We start from the raw sequence: 13,080 nt of genomic DNA on the forward strand, positions 1-13,080 counted from the left end.
CAGAGCCTAGTCGGAGATTTTTGGGTCTGGGAACCAGACTACAATGTCTAAATAAACTAAAACATCCAACCAATAATGCATTTTTTACTCAATAAAGACATATAACTATTACATCAACAATTTCGGAAAAATAAAACAAGTTGTTTGGCTATACATTTTGTTATAGCACATTGTTTTTATAAGTCCAAGCACCAAAAAACATAATATAATTCAACTTCAAGATTGATAAATAACATGAAGTCATTGAACAAAAGCATAATGTAAACAATGATGAAACTTGTTTACTAAATGGTTTCAAAAGAAAGGTACCCTTCAGAATGCTTACTGAAGGCACGATATTCAACTATAGATCTTCATGTGAGAAATATGTTATTCATGTATGTACATGTAATACTTCATTGACAAAGAGTAGTGGATGCACAAACAGACAAATGGCTATTTTGTGACATGACTTATTGCTTGTGAACTTTATTTATATTTTGGCAAGGTACGTTTTTTTGTTTTTTTTTGGCCTGATCCAGAATGAAATACTATATTACATGTACGTGTAACCGTGGTTAGATTTGCACATAACAGACAATGAAACTCGGGCAAGTCATTCTTCTGCAAAATAAATGTCCAATGCAAGTTAGTGTGGTAGCGTGCAAAGCATGATACTGCACACATTGGACGATCGCATTTAGTGCAGCATATTTTTGTTTGTTTTCGCCCGCCCTTCTTTAAGTGGTCGCTACACACGATACAGTCTGGGTAGTCAGCAGCACGGCCAGGGAAATGACCACGCTGTGTGAGCTGTGCGGGCAAGTTTTCTCTTGACGATCGTCTTCCTCGACGCGCTTGGTCACAATCCCAGCCTTCAAGAAGTCCTCTGATGACTGCCTGTCGGAACTTCAGTGGCGTAAGTTTGACGTTGTCGGGAATACTTGCGTAGACGATGTGTGCGTTCACTATGCATACTTTAAGAAGATGGAAAAAAACTTGTTTCCACCACTTGACGCTTCTGTGACCGTGATTGTAATATTGGAAGAACTGGTCGGCTAGGTCGGTTCCTCCCATGATTTTATTGTAGTCATCAATTGAGTTCGGCTTGATAACTTCGCGGTGTCCATTTACACCATGGCGACACCGTACACGCTTGTTCATGGTGGTACAATCACCAACAGTGGTGAGGACATTGACACATTTCTTGTCAAACCAAGAAATACAAAGTTGTCCTTGCTAGTTCTTTTGCAGCCATCTCCGTGGGAAGGTTGGAGATCTGTTTTCTGTGCATGAGATGATTTGTGATCTTGAACAATTCTTTTTGGTTTCCCCCACAGCCCTTTATTTTCTCATTTACAAAGTCTTTGCTTCGGTGAGGATGCGCTTACATATTGTCTCGCTGAGTTTTGAAAGTGTCATGGTCGACAGTAAGCCTCGATTTGAGCCATTTCCGTTATAGTTGGCGACGTCTGCGCTTTTATGTATGAAACGCTGATTGCACCATGGAAGGGCGGGCGGGTCAATGATGTGACGTGATTGCATGGGTGCATGGTCATTCACCAGTTTACTGAGCACAGCATTGTATTGATGAGTCAAATCGTTTATCGTAGTACATGTAGCAAGGTTTGAGATGACGTCATCCGCGAATTTGTCTAAGTCAATGGATTTCAATTTGCGGTAGTTGAGTAGGCGCTTTGTGTACTCTGGCTTTTGGAGATTTAGTAGACAATTGATTCCACGGTGATCAGAGACGTACTCTGATACAGATACAGATTGAACAAGAGTATCTGATTGGCGAGTAATGACAAGATCGATGGTGTGGCCAGACTTGTGAGTTTGAAAGTCAACAAGTTGTTGCAAGTCATATTTCAGTAGCAGATCCTTAAGAAGGTTTGTCTCATTTGTGTTGACATTCCAATGGATGTTAAAATCCCCTAGAATAATGGGTATTCCAGGGAACAATACCTGTCGGTCGAGAACTTATTCCAATGGATGTTAAAATCCCCTAGAATAATGGGTATTCCAGGGAACAATACCTGTCTGTCAAGACTTATTCCAATGGATGTTAAAATCCCCTAGAATAATGGGTATTCCAGGGAACAATACCTGTCTGTCAAGAACTTCTGTAAATTCCCTGATGAATGTGCTGAATGGGACTCTATTCTTCTGTGAAGAAGGTGGTCTGTACAGAACAATGATCCGCACGTGTTTATTGTTGTAGATAATGTTCAACTCAGTAAGTTCAAAAGAAGTGACCGCAAGCGCCTGGTTGTCAAGTGGTGTAGCAACGGACGCGATCAGCCCCGATTTGTACAATACGCCAACGCCACCCCCTCTTCTCCCTTTCCTGGGGGCGTGGACAAGTTTGAACCCTCTGGGCGTACCTTCAGCAGGGGCGTAGTTGTCTTTTGGTTTGAACCAAGTTTCAGTTAGAGCTAAAACATCTACATGTATGTTATTGTCTTTGATGTGGTCCTGGAGTATATTAGCTTTGTTACAAGCAGATTGACAATTTTAAAGACCAAGAGTTAATATGGATGTGCTAGTAGGTTTTGCAAATAAGTTATTGGCAGATTTAGCCAGATTTCGACTTTTTTGCTTTACCACCTCTGCTGCCTCTGTGAACATGATGTCGTTTGCCGATTCCAAGGTCAAGAGTAAGTTGATACACATCTTTAGGCAACCTCATATCAAGGGGAGACATGCTTAACCCTATGGCTCTCAAACTGCTGCTGCTGTACTGCAGCATGTCATGTTGTGGTGTGTCACACATAGGTGGGCAGGTTGAAAGGCACGGCACTGCAACACCTTTGCCAGTACTCAGTGTTTTTTCTGCTGATGTTACCGCCGGGTTCCACATCTTGATACCGACACATGGAACATACTCTCCTATTCAACAGCAAAACAACTGAAGTTAATCTCCTTCAACACCAACCATGTTACGTGTAACATACAGTCAGTTCCTAAAGCAATGAGTATGACCCTTGATGAAGTTCGCCAAGAAACCACAGCTGATGAAGTCATGCAAAGGCTGATGAAGACTATTCAATCTGGAAAGTCAAATGACTTGGATGACATCAACATGCCATGATTCAAACCAATTGGATCCGAGCTAACAATCTGCAATGGACTGATTCTGAGAGCCAATCGCTTAGTCATGCCCACATCCCTGAGATCCAAAGCTGTAAATCTTGCTCATGCCAGTCACCAAGGGATCGTGAAGACAAAAACATTCCTGAGAGAGAATGTTTGGTTTCAGGGAAAAGATGATATGGTGGAAGACGAAGTAAAAAAATGTGTCTACTTCACTCTACTTACCGGTAGAGTCGAATTACTAATTTGCATATTCCCTATGCCGCCAGGCAATATTGCTAAGACTTTACACACAATAGCGCCCTCCACCGTCCTACCCACAAAGCCCCATGACATGCTTGCCACGAAGTCGTCCTCTTTTCTCTTAGCCACAGTTGGGTGAGGACGTAAATAATTCTGTGTCCAACAGTTTACTGTTTTTAAATGAAATAAAAACACCTTACCTTTATTGCTGAGATTTGAAATAAAGACTGAGATTGAAGATAGTAGAGTTGTTATTTAGTTGAAGTGTTTTAGATAAAGATCGTTATAAATGAGTAGTTCAATGGAAATTGGGGAGGGCTCCGACTGTTGGAACTGGGGTTACGTCCATTCCCCCGGGACAGTCGGAGCCCTCGGAGGGCTGCGCGGAGTGACACTCCGTCGCTGGGCTCGCCCTTCAACCGGCCCCGCAGCCTCAGTCGGCTGCGTCGGCTGGGGGACCCACTGACCAAGGAGGGAGCCTTCCCGCTCCCCCTCTTCGATCAGCGTACGTGGGTCCACCCAATCTAAGATCAAGCGCCCCGGCAAGTCCAAGAAAACTAGTGCCGAGGCGGCGACCAAGAGAGGTAGGGCTAAAGGTAACTCCGTTCCGGAGCGCACCGCGCCCTCTCTCGAGCCTCGGGGTCACTGCAGCCGGAGGGATCCCCCCCCCCTCCACACGGCTCAGTGAACCCGGCCCTCGCCAACCACGTGGGTTCCCCCACGACGTACGACGGTCGTTGATGGGCCTTTGCGAGGCCACCCTACCCGATCGCCACCCGCCCACGCCATAGGCGGTGGTGCGCTTGCGATGGGTAGAAGGATTGGTGACGTGGAGTCGGGTAGCTGGGAGTCCCCTGGCACACCCCGCTCACAGGGCCCGTCCTCCTCTTCGGGTTTTACCCGTTACTCGGGCGTCCCGGTCACCCAGATTTCCTCCGAGAGGGCCTCAGATTCGACCCGGGACCGATATTTGCACAAGAGACAGAATACCAAGAAAGACCGTCTTGCCCGACATTCACCGTCAAGCGATCTGACGCGTCTATGTCTGGCTCCCAGAAATGCAATTCACTCAACCGGCCCCCGTAGCCTCAGTCGGCTGCGCCGGCTGGCGGACCTCTCAAGGAGGGGAGACTTCCGTTCCACTTCTCTGGTCAGCAGTGTGCGTGGGTCTACCCATGGAGAAAGATTAATTCCTAATTATTCCTCCATGGTCTAACCCAATCGAAGGTTAAACGCCCAAGCAAGACAAAGAAAGCTGGTGCTGGGGCGGTAACTAGAAGAAGTAGGGCTAGGGGTGGCTCCAATCCGGAGCGCACCGTGCCCTGCTCGACCCGGCCTCGGGGTTGCTGCAGCCGGAGGGCATCCCCCTCTCCACACGGCTCGGCTTACCCGGCCCTCGCTGACCACATGGGTTCCCCCACGACGGTCGTTGACGGGCTTTTGCAGGGCCGCCTTACCCGATTAACACCCGCCCACGCCATGGGCTGTGGGGCGCTTGCAATGCATTTCCGGCCGACATGAGGTTAAGAATTTTGCCCCACCAGGCCTGTACATCCAGCCCGACCTTTCCGGTCACGACTGGGTGCACTCAGGTCAGGGAGGCCCCAAGGGCTTGGTTAGCTGTGCACCGGCCTCCCCTCACAGCCACTGCTCCGCACCTACCACACACTTCTTACGTGGGGTGGCGCGGGGCAGGATGGACCGTCACGCACTTGGGTACAAGGGCACCATCCCCGCCGGGGATCAGCCTGCACCCTTCGGGGTCCTTCGTGTCCGATAGGGGTCGGACCATCATGGTTTGGGCACAGCCATTTGGTGGCACGCCTTTGCTGGGTGCCTCCGACCCTTTTTTGAGTCCGGCTGGCTACTCGTCCCTGGAAAAGGACGAGTTGGCCACTAGCATTCAGCGGTCGTCAATTACCAATACTAAATTGCGCCTTGTCAAGCGGGACAGGACTCGGATGCCGGGCCTTCCCGTCGTGAAATCTGAGGATCCTCCTGCTGAACGACAATCATTCAAGTGGAGGACAGGCCTGACTCTGCGGAGCGGAAATAATTTTCCAGCTATGCCACTCGATCGTGTCTGCAGTGACCGTATCAAGGGCATTATGTTGGCAACCATTTGGGAATACTTACTCCCAAGTGGGCGGAGACTTATTATCGATTCCCCACGGTGGACTTCAATATATATTTTCTGAACCCAGTTCTACCAGACTCGGCGTCAGATAGACTTGCCGCCGATAGGGGGACAGCTCCTTCAAAATTTCCTATTGCAGACAAAGCCCAAGGGAAGTGGAAGAGGTAGTCGGAAAGAGGGACTCAACGTCACGCTTTGGCATGCGCACATCGTCCTTCCGACTCCTTCTATCCGAGTACCTCACACTAGCTGGTGTTGAGGACTCAGCGGTTCCGGCAGACATGTTGGTAGCTTCCATCCATTGTCTGACAGCAGGCTGCATACCGATCTGGACCAGTTTGCAAAGGTTTTGACCCTAGCAACATTGGCCTAAGGGCTGCACGTCTAAGATGCGTTTTTTGTTCACCGGTCGCGGGGCACGACAAGCGTATCGGCGCGCTCCCTCTGATGGGGAAAGTCCTGTTTGCGGGTAATTTTCAGGAGTCCATGGAGTCCGAGGCTAAACGCCTTAAGGCCACGGGATGGACCTGAGGAAACCACAGGCCTCCACGCCACAGGCGAAGTAGCTGGGGCTGATTGGGCAGCACTTTGGAGACGAGGGGTGATGATTTTCCAACGCCTCGACGATTGGTTAATCGTGGGTCGGTCCAGGGAGGCGACGGCAGCGGTGCTCAAGATAACTTGACACCTCACGCCCAACCTGGGGTTCTTGGTGACAGACGAGAAGTCGCACCCAATCCCCTCTCAGGTGCCCATCTTCATCGGTGCGGCCCTCGACTTTCAGAAGGAGCTGGCCCGCCCATCAGTGGACCAGGTGTTGGACTTGCGTCAATGCGTGGCCCCCCCCCCTTTTTTCCTCGGGCAGCGGTGGCACTGAAGCTGGCCTGGCTCAGATTCCTGGGCCTTATAGCCAGCATGGTGGATTTAATCAATTTTTGCAGGCGAGGGATGAGGCCTATTCAGCTTCGTCTCCTCACCTACTTCCGGCCTAGTCGCCATTCGATCCACCCCCCCCCCCCCCCGGTGCCTACCGTGCCTTGGCTGACCCCCCACCTATGTTGGTGGATGGCCAACCTCACGCAGAGTCGAGCGTTCTGTCCGCCCCGTCCGTCCTTGACCATCGTCACCGATGCGTCTCTGTATGGCTGGGGGTGACCCTTTACCCTCGCCAGATAGCAGGGGTATGGGGCCCAGAACATCTCTCAAACCTGGAAATGCTGGTGGACCGCAATGCCCTTCAGCATTTCCTGGCGCAGTTGACGGGGCAAGCCGTCTTGGTGCATTCCGACAACGCTACAGTCGCGGCGTATATCAACCACCAGGGGGGCACCCAGTCGTTTAACTCCACTGGTGCATACAGCAGGGGACTTTTCTGTCGACGGTCTCCATCCCAATGAAGGAGAATGGTACAGCCGACGCCCTCTCCCGGGGTCGGATTATTTCGACAGAGTGGTCCCTCCGCCCACTCCGTCCCTCTGCCTGGGTGGCCCAGCCTCTCTTTCTGCTGATTGACTGGCCTTCAGTGGACTTGTTTGCCCCTCTGGCGAACAAGCAGCTGCCGATCTACTGTGCCAGAGGCTTGGCAGATCGACGCACTGGCCATGCACTGAGACGGGCTGCCGACGTACGCCTATGCCATCTCCCTCATTACGGGGGTGCTGACCGAGATCGAGCAGGATTCCTGCAAGGTTCTTTGATCGCCATCTGGCCACCACAGCCCTGGTTCCCTGGGCTGGTCAGGCTCCTGGTACACAGGCCGATGGTCCTTCTGAACGACCGGACCTTATATACCAGCCCGGACCCATAGTGATTCATCCGGCTTTGGGGGCCCTGCACCTGACATGCTGGGCGCTGTCTGGGGACCCCTCAGAGCAGTGGGCCTCTCGAGACGGGCTGCGGAGGTCGCCGCCCAATCTTGGAGGGCCTCCATTCGGAGATTATATGATTGCCGACTACACTATTTCTTTAAATAGTGTAGACGGCGAGCTATACATCCCGCCAATACATCAGGGATTTCCTCTGGTACCTTTGAAAGCGGGCTGGCGACGGCCACGGTGAAGGATTACCGGTCAGCCATCGCAGCGTTTCACGCGGGGTTTGCCGGTGGATCGATGGTTTTCCGATAACCAAGCAATCCGGCAGCTGACTAGGGGGATGTTTGTTAACCCGTCCCCCTGTGTGCAAGATGGTCCAACCCTTGGACCTCTTTAGCGTATTGTCAGTTCTAACCAAACCCCCTTCGAACCGCTATTGTGGGGCCACATTGTTGCACTTGTCTATCAAGGTGGCTTTCTGGTGGCAGTGGCTACGTCTTCCCGACGTAGCAAACTCCACTTCCTTACAGTGTTGGCTGGACACATCCTGGGGGAACTTGGAGGAGTCCGCCTTATACCTTCTGCGGGGTTCTTGGGTGAGATTCAGTCCGATTCTTTAGAACCCTCAGACACCTTTGTCCCCGACCTTAAAGCTTTTTTTGGCGGTCGTGGTCGACAGACTTTGGTGCCCTGTATGGGCATTAGGTGGTATGTCGACCGCACAAAGTCAATCAGAACCGGCCACAAACGACTGTTTGTGTCCACGGTTCCACCATTCCGACCGTCGTCTCGCGATACGATCGCATGTTGGATAGTCACAGCTATTCGTTTGGTGCCCTGTACGGGCATTAGGTGGTATGTCGACCGCACAAAGTCGATCTGAACCGGTGTCCACGGTTCCACCATTCCGACCGGCGTCTCGCGATACGATTGCATGTTGGATAGTCGCAGCTATTCGTTTGGTGCCAGGCGGGTGGCCTGCGGCCGTTGGTCCGGTTCATGCCTGCGAGATGCGGGGACGTATTCCTCATGGATTTTCTTTAAAACCCCATGAAGGATATCACAAGGGCGGCTTCCTGGAAGAACCCTTACATGTTCTCCGACTGCTACCTGAAGGACGGTCTGCAGGTGGATGGAAGAGCAGGTCGAGCCGTGTTGCAGGCGGCCAGCCGAGCTGTGAAGCGTGAAGAAGCTCCACCTCGTTAGGGATCACGCTTGTATGTGATTTTCCCATATAATAGAGGGCTAACATTACAATAAGTTCTGTTCACCCATGGGGACGAAACCTCCATTCATTCGGGCATGGACCTTAATCAGGCCTAGGGTCCGCGAGGCGTTCTCTGAACTTTGGATTGCGCCTGGGTCCTACGCCCCTAAAGACACGCGTATACCCACCGCCTTTCCTCGGTGCGAGTCTATGCAAATTAGTAATTCGACTCTACTGGTAAGTAGAGTGAAGTAGACTCCCCCCCACAGAAGTGTGGATGGGGTCTACGAACGAATACTTACCGATAGAGTATCCCTCCCTCCTTCCCCACATACGCGGTTCTTGGGTGCTTACATTTTGGTAGGGCTCATAGAAAAGAGGACGACTTCGTGGGTAGGACGGTGGAGGGCGCTATTGTGTGTAAACTCTTAGCAATATTGCCTGGCGGCATAGGGAATATGCAAATTAGTAATTCGACTCTACCGGTAAGTATTCGTTCGTAGACCCCATCCACACTTCTGTGGGGGGAGAGGGGAGTTTCATACCAAGCAGCAACCCCTAGTGGTACAGAAAGACAAGAGCCACTGAAAATGACACCTCTATCCTCTGCCCCGTGGAAAGAAATTGCAGTGGATTTCACTGGCCCATATGCGCCAGGAGAATACCTTCTCGTGGTTGTTGACAAATACAGTCGCTATCCCGAAGTCGAAATTGTTACTTCTACTTCATCCAAAGCTACCATTCCAAAGTTGGATGCGATTTTCGCTAGACAAGGATTTCCTGATGTGGTGGAGACAGACAATGGCCCGCCATTTCAAGGTTATGAGTTTGCCAGGTTTTCAGCCTTCCTTGGTTTCACTCATCGCATAGTCACACCACTACATGTATGGCCCAGAGCAAATAGTAAAGTCGAACACTTGAACAGAACGCTTGGAAAAGTCATACGCACAGCCAAATCAGAAGGAGTAAGCTGGATCAGCAGCTGTACAAATTTCTCCATCAATAAATTTACATGTATCTCCAATTGAAGCTCTGAACTCTAGAAAGCTGAAGTGTGAGCTACCTGAATTACAGACTCCAATGCAGTCTCACAAACATGACGCCTTTCTCAGAGAACGTGATGCACAGCAGAAGTCACAGATGAAAGAATACACAGATAATCTTCTTCATGCTAAGCCGAGCAACCTCAGACACACTCCCCCATTCAACCCCAAACCATTTGAAGTGATGACGTGAAGAGGAAACATGATTGTAGCCAGACGAGGCGAGAAAATCACTAAGCGAAACATTTTTTACTTCTAAAGGATTGCAACCCCTCCGCCAGACCACCACCCTTTTTCAGAAGACTATGAAGAGCACATCAACAAAACAACCTCTCTTCGCAGAACCACCACCTACCCAAGAGGACACTACCTTGCCAACACTTGATGCTGATAAACCTCTGACTACACCACAAAGCCCCAGCTCAATGGAATCTTGTCTCCATCGAGTTCAGAAGACTCCTAGAGTTCATAAGACTCCAGCTAGATTCAAAGACTATGTCAAATAAGTTGTGAAAAACAAGTTAAATTTCACTCATAAACGTTTTTTCAGTTTTCTGATAAAAACATCTGGACTGGTGAAGTCAAGAAGGCTTACACAAACCAAACCGTTTGTTGTCAAAGAACTTTGAAACTAAAGGAAACTTTAAGTCTTCTTCATTAGTCTGATTTTTGTTGAAAATTGATGAGAAATTTGTACTGTTGTGATTATCATGCAAGCAATTGACTTTTTGAAGCAATTGACTTTTTGCAATGCATTCAAGCAGAGACATTTAAAGAATGCATCTAATCAGGGGTAGGATAGATACATGTATGGGGAGGGAGGATGTGAGACAGAAGGAGAGTGAGTGCATAGGCACTGTTCTTCCCAAAAAGACCTTAACACTGAGATTTTTGATGGTCGATGGTTGGTGGCTGAATATGAAGCCTTATACAGGAGACCACTTTCCTGGTGAATTTGTTGAAATTGGGCAAATTACTGTACAGAGTTGCAGTTGTTTACAGAGCTGGATATTCATGTCACTGAAAGTGGTATAAGAAAGGATGATAAAACATTCTGACAATTCATACAAATAAAAATGTGAAAGAGCCTGAAAACTACCATGGTTCGAACTTCACAAGATTCTTGAACAGATTTAGGCTACTTGACATTGTAAGAAGTTCTTTCATCTTTGCCAGAATCAGTTGTTGAAAGTTTTATTCAACCAGCAACTGCTCCATGATTCAACTGGTCAAAGCCGTAATGCAAACCATGGATACATGTCTTTCACACTTCTTTGTGATGTCACTGTCGCAAGGTTTTGTACAAATACACTGTTTTTGTGTTATAAATTGTGTATTTTACAAGTTGCTGAGGAATTATATTAAAGGCAGTGGACACTATTGGTAATTGTCAAAGACTAGCCTTCACAGTTGGTGTATCTCAACATATGCATAAAATAACAAACCTGTGAAAATTTGAGCTCAATCGGTCATCAAAGTTGCGAGATAATAATAACAGAAGAAAACACCCTTGTCACACGAAGTTGTGTACGTTTAGATGGTTGATTTTGAGACCTCAAGTTCTAAACTTGAGGTCTCGAAATCAAATTTGTGGAAAATTACTTCTTTCTCGAAAACTATGGCACTTCAGAGGGAGCTGTTTCTCACAATGTTTTATACCACCAACCTCTCTCCATTACTTGTCACCAAGAAAGGTTTTATGCTAATAATTATTTTGAGTAATTACCAATAGTGTCCACTGCCTTTAAAGGGAAGGTACAGTGTACACGTTTGATAACTACTCAAAACAAGTATTAACTTAAAAACCGACTTGGTAACGAGCATTGGGGAGCTGTTGGTAGTATAACAGATTGTGGGAAACGACTCCCTCTGAAGTAACGTAGTTTTTGAGAAAGAGGTAATTTCTCAGTAAAATAACAAAAGACTTCTAGCTAGAAGTCTTTTATTCCTATCTGAAAGCACACAAATTCGTCCAACAAGAGTGTTTTTTTCTTTTTCTATCATTTTCTCGCAACTCCGATGACCAATTGAGCTAAAATTTTCACAGCCTTGTTATTTTATGCTTATGATAGGATACACTAAGTACAAACGTGTACCTTCCCTTTAAAGAAGCTTTTACATTTTGTAAAATAACAGTACTTCGTCAATGGCCGGGCAAACTGTAGCATGATTTACCGTAGCACGAGTTTCCGTAGCACGAGTTACCAAGTTTTTGTGCGCGTCAATGTGAAACTAAGAAGAGCACATCTTTTTATGGTACACCATAATAAACTTCTGCATAATAGTTACTCATCATATAATCAATTAGACTTGATTGGGTTTTGTTTTAGGACACAATAAAAATAAAAATGAGGAATTGTTTAGCATGTCCTTGCTCGTAGCACGAGTTACCGATATTCATACCTGTCCCATGCATACGACAATTATTTTTTTCTCAACAAATTACTATGAGGATAACCTTGGATGTTGGCTTTGAAAATACAAAACATTAAGATTCAAATCAAATATGTTAATAACTGGAGCCTGGAGTATGAAAAAGGACACCATAAAGTGTAGCACGAGTTACCGCGGAATTGGCCATATTATACACATTCCCTCAAAACTATCTTTGCACACATTCTTATAATTGAAAATGGTACCGTCAGTCGCATTACATTTCGTCACTCGCATTTCATGTCACTCGCATTTCAAATTTCAAGAGCCTCCTGTTATAATGTGGTTGGTATTTTGTTTTAATATAGGTTTTCTCGGTCAAATTCGACAAATGAGCAGCCAATTTCATGTTCGAATTAAAGCTATTTTGCCTCTCCAGTTTTTACTGCGTTTCAAATTCAGAATTCGGCCATTCAATTTCTTTTTTAGTCGAGTCAAATTCCTTTAGCACTCTATTTAATTTGGCATACCGTCATTCTTTTTCGTGACACATACGCCCCAAGAAGCGTCTGCGAATTTGAATGCTGCTTTGATGGATGGTTAAATTGAATGATTATTTTGTTAAATCGAATGACGTAACATTACATTTGATTAATCATAAAACACATCGAGTGACCCTTTTCAGTAGCATTCGATTTCATGCGAAATAGAATAGGCTGGTGGTTAAATTGGCTGCTCATTTTCCGAAATTGACCGAGAAAACCTATACTTGGTGCTTTTATACTTGGTATTGGTGGGAGAAGCAAATTTTCAATGCCAACATTACAATCACAACCAGTTGTAAAAAAAAAACTTCATACCTCTCTGCATACATATCTTAGAGAAAAGTCATGGCCAGATTATTTTGATTTTTTATTATTTTTTTCCAAGGGATAATGTCATACTACTAAATTGCTTTTAAAACAATTCTGTAAAACTGCTTTTTTTTATGGGAAAATGCAAAAAAAAACTATTTGAACAAATAAATAAAAATTCCTGGTCCTTCCATCCGATAGCATTAACTTAAAAATAGAAAGAAAGTTCGAGGATGCATTTGATTTTTTGGGGTCTACATGTATGTCCCTGTTTGCTTTGAATTGCACCATTTGATCCTGGGCTTCAATGATTTCAGGATTTTTGGAAGAAGGA

General features: G+C 46.9%; 1 protein-coding gene across 2 annotated transcripts in view; it reads left to right on the forward strand.

Moving 5' to 3' along the window:
* The window catches only part of LOC117303718 (dual 3',5'-cyclic-AMP and -GMP phosphodiesterase 11-like), a 156,926-nt gene that overhangs the window by 47,038 nt on the left and 96,808 nt on the right, over positions 1–13,080 (forward strand). The window lies entirely within an intron of this gene.

Source organism: Asterias rubens, chromosome 20 (genome assembly GCF_902459465.1).
Source record: "Asterias rubens chromosome 20, eAstRub1.3, whole genome shotgun sequence".
Taxonomy (NCBI): Eukaryota; Metazoa; Echinodermata; class Asteroidea; order Forcipulatida; family Asteriidae; genus Asterias; species Asterias rubens.